The sequence below is a fragment of the Hemibagrus wyckioides genome, linkage group LG16, assembly GCF_019097595.1.
Source record: "Hemibagrus wyckioides isolate EC202008001 linkage group LG16, SWU_Hwy_1.0, whole genome shotgun sequence".
In the NCBI taxonomy this organism is placed as follows: Eukaryota; Metazoa; Chordata; class Actinopteri; order Siluriformes; family Bagridae; genus Hemibagrus; species Hemibagrus wyckioides.
The window spans coordinates 9,839,086-9,852,266 of record NC_080725.1 but is presented as its reverse complement, the minus strand read 5'-3'; the positions used below and the strand labels follow the sequence as shown (position 1 = coordinate 9,852,266).

Below are 13,181 nucleotides of genomic sequence, written 5' to 3'. Positions count from 1 at the left end.
CACCTCCCCCTCCTCTGTCTAAACAACCCTGCAGAACAGGGCTTCTCTCAAAACAACCATCCAAATTAACCACACACTCCAACTGGCTTTTTTCCCCCCCACCAAAGCATGGCAAGATATTGATTTTACTTGCTAAATTTTGGTCCTGCGCACATCCAAGAGCAACAGCTAAAAAGGTTGCCATGTATCGTTCAATTTAGGACTAGTTCACAGTTGTGATGCTTAGACGCGACGTTGGTCGAAACGCAGTGAACGTGGGTCAAGCCTTTCACCTTTAAACCCCCCGAATTCTTTCACACAGTGGAGTCGGCACCACAATGGCAACACCAAGCTACTCTCCTCCTGCCATGGCAACACTCAGTTCCTGTTCAATTAATAAAAATAAAAAAAAGAAAAGAGGCCTAGAGGCATGCAAATGTCCAGGATGGGGGTGAAAACTTCTCAAATGAGGCTGAAGAGGGTGAGAGGAGGGACAGAGAAAAGTACTGATGTATCAGCAGATCTCAGCTCGGTCTCAGGCTCAGACAGTGATCTATATGCAGGAACGCACACTGGGCCAGGCCTCCTCTCTTGACACATTCATATTTAGCCCCTCTCTTGCTGATAGTGGAGAAAGAAAAAAAGGGGCTAAATCTGTGCTTCTGACCTCCCCCTTCTGGACTGGGAGTACAAGGGGGAAGGGAATCAAGTCAGCAGTTGGCCCGAGACTCCATTCCATTCTGTTATCAGGAGTACAGGGACGCTGGTGCCAGCGCTATCATAGCCCCCAGATCTGCTGACGTACTGCAGGGTTTATCAACTCTACATGTGGTCATCTTACAGTTAAAGGCAGATCTGATTGGATGCTGTTGCACAAAACCGGGCACACACACACACGCATGTCAACAAACAGGGAGCCTGGCTCCAAACTCTCACAGAGGCTGTAGACAATGCCTCCAAAGAAACGGAGAGAAACACACACTCAACCTTGAATTTCAAAAGCCTCTTTTCCTCTCCTTTGACTATCAAGGACACAAGCTTGGAGGGAGACTTGACGATAGTGCTCGAGCTTTTTTGGCTGAAGGCAAGACAGACAGCTGAAAGAGGAAAGGAGGTGGGAATAGAGAACTACACAATGCGTTCAGAGCTGTAGCTCTTATAAGAGTACAGTTCTAATTAGAGAACAACAACAATCTGTAATCCAAATATGTCTAGCTCGATTTTACACAAATTAATATTTACAATTCCTCAAAAAGTCCAATTTTTCTGTAGATTTATTCCTGACCGGAAAAAACTGAAAATGGATTTGCAAAATAAGCAACAGCAACAACCATATTCAGACATTGGCTAGGGGCAGGAGGGTAATTAAATACAGTCTCGATCAAAGTTGCCACATAACAAACAGCCAGTAGCAATTGATCAACCTCAAGCATATGGCTTTCTGCTTTGTTCTGCTCTAAAAAGAACCCAAGTGCCAATGTCTGCCTGCTTTTCAAACGAAAACACACTTAATCGAGCCGGACTAGCTCCCGTCTTTTGACGCTGCAAGCACTGAGGCTCTTGAAGCCAGAGAGCCACATTTGAGGCTTGGCAGGGCTTGACGTTTGAGTACTGGAGTTCTATCCCCCTTCAACCCCCCACCGCCCTTCTCGCTTCCTTCCAACGTTTTTCCCCAAACTTCACAGTCCAAGCTGTTTGGTTCGGCAGCCCAGCGTGGCTCTCAGTCTGCCAGTGAAAATGTACACAAATAAAAATGAACAAATGCTGAAGACGACCGTCTGCTCGTTCCCACCACCGTGATTAAGCATAGAGAGAACTTTGACAATATCACTAGAGTATCCGGGAGTAATGTAACAGGCAGGGAGTAACGTAAAGAAAACCACTGCAGAGCCAAGATAGATTTTGTTTTGTGGCCAGAATGTGTCCAAGATTGGAAGTCTCCTCAATGTGAGAGAGAGAGAGAGAGAGAGAGAGGAGACACACACACACACAGTTCAATCTCCCGTCGGTCTCAACGGGGAAGCGTTCCCTCTGAACTCAGCACTGGGACGTTTAAAGGCTCCCAGTTTACTTTGGTTTGTGCAGAGAGAAGAGCCTCTCTGTGCATGTGAACACTGTGTGCTTCCAGCTGTTCCTGCTTTCCTGCTTACTTTACACTGCAAAAAACAGAGGCCATGGCAAGGGCCCCTGGTTGTCCCCACTGACTGACAGGACAAGGCTTCCCATAAGCCTCTCAGGCTCAGGTTTTGTCAGCTGTTGCCATGGCCAGCTGCAGGGGCGAACCAGGGAAAGCTGTACTACACAATACAACACAACAAAAGGAACTTTTATTGTACCACCTACCAACAGTGATCATCTCTGTATTCTAGAGCTAGCAGCTCTTAATGCCTAGTTGCACTGTTTAAGCTGCTGGGTAATGCAGCTCATTGTACATGGTTAAAGCAAACACTCAGAATAAAAATGTAAGAGTAGGGGGTTGGTAGTGCTCCAAGAAATGGTAGGATCAGTGAGAATAAAATGGGAGCAAGAGTACAAGAGCTGAAAATCATCCTGAATTTGAAAGGAGAAAACGTCTAAAGGGATTGTCCGAGAGCAGAAAGAGCGGGCGGGTGAAGGAATAGCAGACCAAGCATGAGATGTTTGAACAGAGAGAGAATGATATGCACATCACAATCATGTTCTAAAGAGAGAAGCGTGAGGGATAAAAGGGTTACGATCAGCTGGAAGGTCGAGCCCAAGCCCTCTGAGCTCAGTAATACTCAGCGGGTTTGAGAGGCTGTCCTCCTGTGAGAATGCCGAGGCAAGCCCTCTACCCTTGGCCCCTGCTGATCACAGATCAGAGGGAAAGGGCCTCCCAATTCCCGCACTTTGGGATTAACAGGCAGAACTAAGACCATATGAATATTAATCCGCCAGCCTGCCCAGGCCTTAGCATAGGCAAAATTTTGAAAAGCAGTGGCAAAGGGGAGGGCTAGCTTCTCATGGAAAGCTGCTGGCTCTGTTCCGACATATTAATGTGCACAATGCAGGAAGTAAAAGACAAAACACCCACGATTACACAACAGAAATTCAACTGGGTAGCAGACTACCATGCTGGAGAAACACCAGAGCACGAACACAGGCAGCCAGAAGTCATAGCCTCACCTCTGTATACAACGACTCCATGTAAAAAAAAAAAAAAAAAAAATGTAAAGGTGAGTGTTTTTGCAGTGCATGCAAAGAGCTGGTTGTCATTTGGAGACCTCCTGCTCTGCTACACCTGCACCAATAAGCTTCTGCTTGAGGGTGGACAAATAGCGACGCAGACTGGCTGCTTTTCTAACAGGACAGATAAGCCTGAACCCCGACCTCTGAACTCCAAACAGGTGTGCTGGAACTATGTAAACATGGCAAACACAAAAGAACTATCCCTGCAAACAGCAGGTCACACTCAATCACCTGGATGCCAGCGGAGAATGACCTAAAGTCAGGCAGGTCTAGCTTAGGCAGGACCTTCAGTTTTGTAGCAGCGTCTCAGCAACACAGCTGCAAAAGGAACGAGGTTGTTTATGACGACAATATGACGACAAGAACTAAAGAATTATTGCTGTGTATACGTTCGTGATTGGTTACATATGCTCCATGAAAGGAAGCAATGCAAAAAATGAAAGCAAGTAATAACAAGCAATATACAGGCCTTATGTTGGAAAGTAGAAGCCCGTTGTGCACATATGCTCTCACTTGGGCTAATCAAAGACGGCCATTTCTCAGCTGCCTGGTGAGGTTAATGGCCAAGGGCTGAGTATGGAGGATACAGAGCTGAGTGCAGCAAAGTGCGTTTCTGTCTAAGGGAAGTGGCTTATGGCTTCGTACCATCTGGAACAGCCTTCCCGCATAGCGGGACCAGGCCCAAGACGCATCTGGAGTCATTGGCAGGAAAGGCATGCGACAAGCGGCTGTGCCAAGGCCTCGTTGTGCCCACTGAAACATGGAACGATGGCAGAGGGATGGCACAGCCTGCCAGGCTCCAGGGCTGGTCCAGCCCAGCTGCAAGAGTGAAATGCTGCACACCTCCAAGGTTTACAATCAAAAATATCGTCGTCTGATACGGACTCCAGACAAAGCTGGCCCCTACCACTGTGACACAAAAGAGGGATGAACTGATGCCAAACCCCACCCCAGTCCAGCCTCCACCTCCCCCATGCAAAATGTTGGCGAGAAGAGCAGAGCTAGCCAGCCATGTGCACGTCAGACCTGATTCTCAGCGAGAGATCAGCGCCGGAGGCACAAATGGCTGCTTCCCAAACGCCAGTGTAAGACAAAGAGGAGCTGCTCTTAGACATGCATAGGCATGGCCACAGGGGCCCGAGCACCATATTCAATAACACATGCTTTACAGAGCGCAAACAAATATTGAGATATGGATTAGTACAAATAAATGCTTTCGAGACCATGATACCATAAGAAAACAGGTTCCTTGCTCAGGCAGCCCCAAGGTGCCATCAATCTGAATGTGTGTCACAAAGACAGCTAGAGCCTGGAGAGATCCTTCAGGGCCTCACCCCCCTGTGCGCCAGTCTCTGTTTATCTCCTCCTCTTCCCTTCTCTGAGCCTGTGGCCTTGCCTGTAGAGCCATGCACACCAGCTGGGGCAAGGGGGCTGCTGACTGGTCAACATCATTACACACGTATTGCAGGGTAAAGCAACATGGTGAGCTGAGGGGTGGCAGCTTGGGCAGGCGTTTACATGGTCAGATTATGTCACAGATGAGAAATGATAATAGTCTGTGGACTTTTGAGGATTTTTTTAAAACTGTCCCATTTAACTTGTGTTCAGATCAACCAGGTTTGAAAAGGTAACGTTAATGCCATGTCTCGCATCATTAACAACTACTAATAAAAATGCACATCACATAGTCTAAAAGGCCAGCTATGTAATTTTATCCACATCTTGACTGCAGGCACACAGTGCCACAAGCCAGCTCCATATAATACTCTGTTCTTGTGATAAACAAGGAGGTGATGATACTCCACTGTCTGTGTGTCTGAGAGTGTGAGAGGGGGGAGAAAAAAAAAAAAAAAAACCTCACAACTGGCATGGCCTACTGCCGGACTTTTTAAAAGCCGCTCGGAGTCACGGCAGACTTACTGCAGTCGAGTCCGTTGCCAGCGTGGCTGTGCGACTCACGACCACAGCCCAATTTCCCCCTTTAACCTGACACACTTTACTTCTCTGTCTGAGAGGATGAGAGAAATTGTTATTGCGTAGAACTTTTTTCCTGAGCGTGGATCTGCACGATAGTGTTTCTGGCTTTTTCCATTCTCATCCAGCAAAACGGGTTTGAGGGATCGTGCAAGTCTCTCGAAACTGCCTCTGAGCAGCTGACTCAGCAGCCTAGTTCTGTAGGAAGCTGTTGGTAGTTATAGCACGGATGCTTGCGCGAGTACACGAGCATATTCTGTTACATGACTAATTCTGAGACAAAGGCCGGTCTGCGTAACTGATTTCAGGGTGACTCACCGTCATTTCATTTACCGTCAAAGGCGTAACGGAACGTATCTTTTAACTAACCTACCATTCACTAATTGGCAAGCGGATATTATTTAAATACGGAGAATTAGCCAATATTAATAATTTTTTTGAAAAAGGCTGGTGATTGGGCACATTTTTTTAATGAGGATTACATTTCAAAACTTTTCCTGGAGCTGCGTCATTGTTCCTATTCATTTCTGAGAGTCTATAAGCCAGTATAGCAGTACAGCAAGGAGAGGCCTCTTCCTCTCTCCTCCCACAGCTTTTGCAGATAGAATTATGCTCACTATTAAAGCTCAGCCCCCCGCTTTTTTTTTTTTACAAGCAATGTCAATACTGCTGCTCTCTCTGCACTAAATTAATCACCATAGCCCATTCTCACGGTGCTAAATATGTCACTTATGGCATATTCTTTCTTTCGATGGATCTCTGTGGAGGAAGGCCGAGCGATCCATTCATCTTGCTTATACCTCTATAAATCTTGATTGGTTTTGGGCTTCGCCTGTGAATCGACACAAGCACTGCTTTCTCATTCCAAAGAAATAAAAACGATAAAGGCCCGTCACGTCTTTCTCTGGGAAAAACGCAAACATTTGAATTGAATAAATGCACTGTTTTATAGAGACAATGGATTTTTTTTAAGCTGCAATTGAATACAGCACTAAAGCTAGATTCTTTCAGCATCATTCAAAAGCACCAACATTTGTTTAAGTCTAGAACAGGGGAAGTGTGAAACTCATGAACTCTAAAACAAACAAAAACAAACAGAACTGGACATGTGATCGAGCTCTGCTGTACAGAGATAAACAAACTTATGACATCATAACATATGTTTCCATCAGGAGTTTGGGGAAAAAAAACCTTCCTTGAAATAACAGAAATACAGATGGACATGAAGCCCCAAAAAAGCTTTTCACATGCTTTTGTGTCTTAGGTAACCATTTCGAAGGCTCATTTTCTGAATAAAACAATAAATTACAAACATTTTATGTTCTTGCACACCTCTGATCCAAAGCGGTTACTAAAGACGAATGAATGTAATTCGAGTAGTCTGTGTGAGTGTGAACGCATCTGTGCCGTTCTGAACGTGAACTGAGCAACAAAGCCCTTTTCATACATTCCTACTTCAGAGCCTCGTCTCAGTGTGTGAGGAAAGTGGGGTCTGCGTTTTGCGAACTTCATGCTTCTTCCACATCCACTGTCATTGACAGCACGGCTCAGCTCAGCACTTCCTCCCGCTGCTAGTTTGCCAAACATGCAGGGCAGATTCCCAAACATTCAGCAGCACATTTAAAGCCGCTCTCCCCGTGTCTTCATGAACCTGTCTCTGAACCTGTTTCCCTTCAAGCTCTTCTGGTTCTTGCGATTCGTTTCTTTAGCCAGGTGGTTTCGAAGGGCGAGACTGTGGCTGGAGGCAGCGTGGAACAATGCAGCATGACGGGACGGCAGGCACGACAACATTGCGGGCCTGTGCAAGCATGTGGCATACTTTTGTTTACTTTAACCCTCGTGCTCTGTTCAGGCCAAATATTACCCATTTAATTTTTTTTTTTTACATCCAAAAGCCACTAATCCGAGCTCAGGGTTGAAACAGGAACCCTGGTGCTGTGAGGCATCAACACTACCCGCTGTTCCACCCTAAAATAACAAAAAGCTTAGAAGCTCTAAACTAAAAAACTTGAGTTGGTATCAGGGGGAGCGCAAGCAACAAGTGGTGAATGATGTGAACTCTGCTTCGCTTTTGTCTTGTCCGGAAAAGCACAGCTGGGTTAACCACCCTCGTACGACAGAGAAGAAAAACAAAAAGAAAAAAAGGGAAATGACTCCCCCGGTGTTGCCTTCAGCAACCAGCAAGCACCATCAAACACGCACACACTCAGCCAGCTCTTCTTGTTTTATCTTATTCTGGGCTGGACATTTTGACGCTGCAGTCCACATGGGGACTTCTCAGGGCCTGTTCATCAGCTCCCCTTAAAGGACTTCAGTGCAAGTTGACGCCAGCTGCAGGCTGTGTGCCCAGCAATGCACGGGCCTCTAAGAATGAGCTTTGAAGAACTTCAGCCATGTGCAAAGCGCCTCACAGACTGGCATCCTGAGCTGTGATAACGCAAGTAGCTTCGGAGATGCTTTCCTAGACTCTGCGACCTCTTTTTTCCCCGCTTCAGAGAATCGTCAGAGAAAAGTGCGGCACACCAATCAAACAGAAGCGTAATCTAGAGCTCCTTACGAGCAATACTTAGCCATTAATGTGAACTTAAAGGTCTCATTCATCACAGTGCCGTTTCCAGGTCTCCGCCACAGCTCGGATAATGAAGACAGATCGGGTCCTCGGCATACCCTGCCGAGGCGCTGGGAGTGCATAGAAAGAACAGAATAAATAACCAGGCCATTGTCCCTATTAAATCTCTTTATTCACAACATACGGAGCATGAAGTGGCATGACCAAGCGCTTACATTCTGCTGGTTTGGAGCCCAGTCCTGTGCAGGACGAGCTGGTACAGTGCGTCATCACGCATCAGGGGTCTGCCTGAAAAGCTGCGCCGCTGCCAGCAACTAGTTGTAGTCTGGATTACGGACAAAGCCGACAAAGCTGCAATATGGCCTTTAAGGTAATTCTGAGTATTTGGGGCCACTGCTCGGGCTCAAGATAATCGGGGCGTTGTGTTCTGGACTTTTTTTACGCCTCACAGCACCGTATGGACCTGCGGTGAGCCCTGATGTTCGCTCCTTTATGCAGGCCAGAACGGCAGCTGGCTAAACTGTGTGTTGCAAAAAAATACCAGAGGTGAGTCCTCAATGAGGAAAGGTAAGCCTGCTTTACCCTGCCCCCACATCCCCATCGTCTCTCTCTCTCCTACCCCTCCTCTTACCCTCGATGAAGGTTAATGGCATGAGGGGACAAGGCTGAATACCGATCAGGCGAAGATGGATGGAAAGCTGGAGGAAAACAATCCCGCAGGTCTGGAGTCTAGAGATTAACTAAATATTAACTAACCAAAAAACCCATACAGCTGCTGCCCTTAAAGCAATTACACGCACTCCCCATGTCATCCTTCATCAAATATCTCTTTAAAACAACAACAAGCAGTTAATAATATCTAGTTCCTACCCTTATCCACTAGCACAGCAGCAAATATGTTTAAGAGAAGAAGAAAAAGAAAAAGAAGAAGAAACCCTCCGTTCAAAGAGGGAGTAGAACAAGTGAGAGCCAGAAAATACAAATCTGTCTCCTGAGTGGAAGCAGACTATGACCTGGAAAATACCTAAGCAGGACGGCAAGATTTCCAGTGGCATCAGTCAGCGAGGAAATATTTCAACCCATTTCCTACAAACCACAACCACCCACTTTACCAAAATCATAAAAAAAAAAAAAAGTCGAACATTTTCCCCCTAGCGAGGAGCCATCATGAATCCTTCGCTTTGTTGCTTTTGAAATATTTAAAAACAAAAATCCGTTTCATAATCCTGATACGTACGAGAGGAATTATTCGCCACTCAGGATCGCTCACAAGAGCTCCAATAAAAACTGATTGGACGAGACAGAAGTTAGATCGACTTTCCATTTGCATTTCAAATGCTGCTGATAAACATGATGAGCAGAGAAATGGAAAGTGGGAAGAAAGAAAGAAAGAAAAAAAATATATATCAAAGGTTCTGTCCAATAAGCAATATTCATCGCTTGCTGCCCTGCAGCCCTACAATCTTTCTTTTGGAAGACATAGATCATCCACACACACACAGAGAGAGAGAGAGAGAGAGAGAGAGAGAGAGAGAGAGAGAGAGAGAGAGAATATAGGCTTCCTTCACAAATCACAAATAAAATCTTGCCTGGTGTCTTCCATCATCTTTATTCCTCAGTCACACACTCATCAAAATCTCAGTGCTTCAATAAACACAGAAAGAAAGTTCTCTATGATGTACATCGTTGCGTTCCTTAAAAAACAAGACAACGTGAAACTATTCGTTGCCGTTTTTACGTTTGATGTCACGCCGTCAAAAAAAAGCGGAACATTAGATCTGACACCAGCATATGGACAGACGGAAAGCATTACGGTCAGAGTTCCATATGCATCTTTAAACCCGAGAACAAAGAAGATGACTTGGGATTAATGGCTGTTTACGGCGTATGTAGGAACCCGAGGTTGAAAGATACCGTAAATCAAAAAACCATTCAGAGGTTAGAACTGTTGCCTAAATCTGGGGAAAAAAACCTTTTGAAATCAGAGCTCATTCTCTGTCTATAGTTTATATTTTTTTTAATCTTTTATTTCAATCAATTCTTGCAGCATCTCTGTTCTGGGGTCTGTAAGTGAGCAGCCACGCCACTGTCTGAGGTCATGAGGTCACTGGATTGCTCTTAAGCAATTGGATAGAAAGACACAGATTGGTTGATTCGACCCCCAAAAGTGACACTTAAAACAGTAGATAAAATAAATAAATAAAATAAAAACTATGGGGTCTGATGGTCTGTACAGCATTGTGCAGAAAGGAGGCACTCTAAAGGAAAATTGCTGCAGCCTCTCGACTTACTTGACATAGGAGGTCACAGCACTCGGACTGAAGTGCCGGTGGAAATTACCATACTGTGGAATATTAGTGCTCTGAAGGGAAAAGGGCAAAAACAAATCGCTCTTGCATGCCAGGAGGCATTTCCACTGCTTAATGTCGCACCAGATGACTGGTGGTCGAAATCTGGTGGACCGGGGTGACGACTGAAAAGAGCAGTTTACATTTAAACAAAGCAGGGACGTGGGTCGGCAGAACCTTCCTTTGCATTTCAGAACTCTCATTCTACTGCTGTATCTATTAGTTATTCATCAGCTGAGAGAGATTTCTGCATTTCTTGCAAAACCGGGCTATTTTCTTAATCAGCATGGTTTCTGGGTTATTACTCCAGAGAGCGAATCTTATTTCCAATTGGGAAAATGGTCAGCTTCTAACTCTGGACTTCAATGATAAAAGAAACGGTTTATTTCAATCCGTGTGGCTTTTCTCGAGTTCGGGAGACGAAAACAAGCGGAACGCGGTGTTCAATTTTGGAGGCATCTTAAAATCAGAAGTCTTCCTTCCAAACAGCATCCCGATGCAACATTTAAACTGCAGAGGTAAAATTTCTCACTTCCACATATGAAATGTCAGAAATGTCAATGTGCAAATCCCCCACAGCAAACACACCAACTAAACACAACATGTACACATTGCTCATGTGCACACAAATACAATTTCTCAGAGGTCACGTGTCTTTTTTGTCCCTCTCACCCCCCTCAATCTCCCCTTACATTAGATTAATTAAAATGTCAATCATCCAATGGCAATAAATAACTACAAGCCCTTGTTGAGAAAGTGAATTACAATCTGCGCATTGAAATCATTTTGACATTTACCTTTGTGGTACATGTAGGGCTTAGATTTTATTTCGGCCCTGATTTTGAGCTCCTTCAGGGAAATTCATTACAACAGTACGACTACAGCATAAAAGCCAGTGTTAGGATTGTAATCTTCAGCAATTTTTGAAGAAATCCCTTATGATATTTTGCATATTTGACTATCAATCATGATCAATTAAAGCAGCCTTAAGAAACTGAATACGCTCCAACAGATATTAATTACTTAACGCTGAACTGGACAGGCATGCATTATTCTTACATGCCGAAAGGGAAGAGAAAGTGGCGTCCCGGAAAAGGAGGCTGAACTTGACCTCGGTGACCCTTAGGCTTGCAATGCAGCCGTCTGTCTGCGCGATCAATACACTGGAGCAAACAGACAAGGAAAAAATTTGCACCCATGTCAAGGACACCCTCGCTGCTTTGACTATGATAGTGCAACTGGAAGAAATACCCCAGAGGTAAAGAAGTTCGGCACCAGAGCCGGGATGTAAATATAGCCTATCGTGGCCACCTGCCAGCGCAATCGTGAAGCCATGATATTTACAGACAAATGCGTATGGAAATATATATTGCTATTTCCCTGTCACAGCCTACGCTGCTTTTTGCCACCTCCAAAACGACAAAAACAAACAGATTTCTGTCCTGCGTCGTGCCCCGGGTCTGCTAGGAGTGTCGTGTCAGGAGATTGCATCTTTTATTTATCACCTCCTTGGCTTTATTTTTGCAGCACATTCCAGAATGGCATGCAATCAGCCAAGAAAACCCTCCCAGTGTGCGCTCACTCTTGTCTTTTCCCATCACCACAATGCAGAATGACGAGCATGTGCGTGCACACACACACACACAAAAGGGATAAGGTCTTCTCACTGACAGAGAAAAGACTCTCCACACAACCTAATGAAAAACAGGGCAGAGGCTCTTGATCTCCGAGCCGCTGATCCAGTCCAAAAGGGTCCGGGGAGGAGGCTACAGCTCAACACACACATGGGTTTGGACCTTTGTGCGTTACTGTGAGCAGACACCCATCTTGGCTCAGGAAGAAGGGCACAAAGCCCAGATGAGGCGCCGCTCATCCATCCAGAGGAAGGAGGGGAGAGAGAAATGGTCATGCAGAAAATTATGTCTGCAGATTGTATTACAATTCAAATTGACCGTACAGCGAAATGAGGTTAAAACCCTGCAACGTTTCCAGACCCAAGGATGATCAAGGCACCGGGAGCTAGTCTTGGCGACTCTAAACAAAAGCTAACACCAAGAGTTAAAGCACACAAGGAAGACCACAACATATTGCACAGATGCAAAATTCTTTTCTGCAGTGCTATTTTTCAAACAAGTCTCCAATCAGCACAGTGCTGAACACACACACACACGGCAGCACAAGCAGCAAGCACCAATGCATCAGCTGTAAACTGACAATACAATGGCTGCGTCACAAACTACACCGTAGAGTAGGCTATAGGCAGAATACTATTTTTCACATGCTCTTTTAATAGGACAGTATGCGCTTTTTGGACGTACGTCCATCCAAGGTCCATTTAAAAAAAATGAGGCGCTGCAGCTTTAAATCGCCATTCCTCCCAGCCCCCTCTTTTTTTCCAAATCTCTTCTATTTAACAAGCAGTGAAAAGAAATAAAAAGGCGCTTTTGTTTGCCTTTCCCTTTGCAGGGTGACATAAAGCTGAAAAGACACAAATGAACATGAAAATGGGAACAAAGTGCCAGTTTCAATGGGAGAGTGGGGGAGATGCCTGACGGCTATTTGATATGCGCACTGGCTAAAATGCAAAACCAAACAGGACTAAACACACTGGTTCAGGAACTTAAAAAAAAACAAGCTAGATCAGGCGAAATTCTCCAAACTAACAACCAATTCCGGTTCAATAAAACTCCGAATTCAACGACAAAAAAAAATCCCGAAGAGGCCAACATTATATCGCTTGTCATTTCAGTGACATTAAGGCTATCCGTCCAGTTGGAGCAGACTTGCTAACCTCCCCCATGCCTTTCACTTCTGAAAAATAAACACAGCCAGAGACAATCCCTCATAGCCTCGTCTTTCATGTTTTCGGACTAAAATAAAGACACTGGGTGATAGTATAAAGCACGACAAAGAATTCGGTCATTAAAAACGCTCGACAAAAGCTTTTTAAACGCACTATGGTATAAACTACAGTGTAATACAGGGTAGGTATCTCCACTTCCGTGGTGGTGTTTTCTCATGAGTAGAACAAAAAAAATGCAGTAGAGGCAGATAATAAAAAGAGGGGTTAAACATAGCTCGTTGGACCAACAATTTCTTCGAAA

General features: G+C 45.0%; 1 protein-coding gene across 3 annotated transcripts in view; it reads right to left on the bottom strand.

Moving 5' to 3' along the window:
* Positions 1 to 13,181, bottom strand: part of zswim6 (zinc finger, SWIM-type containing 6) — a 53,108-nt gene that overhangs the window by 39,160 nt on the left and 767 nt on the right. The window lies entirely within an intron of this gene.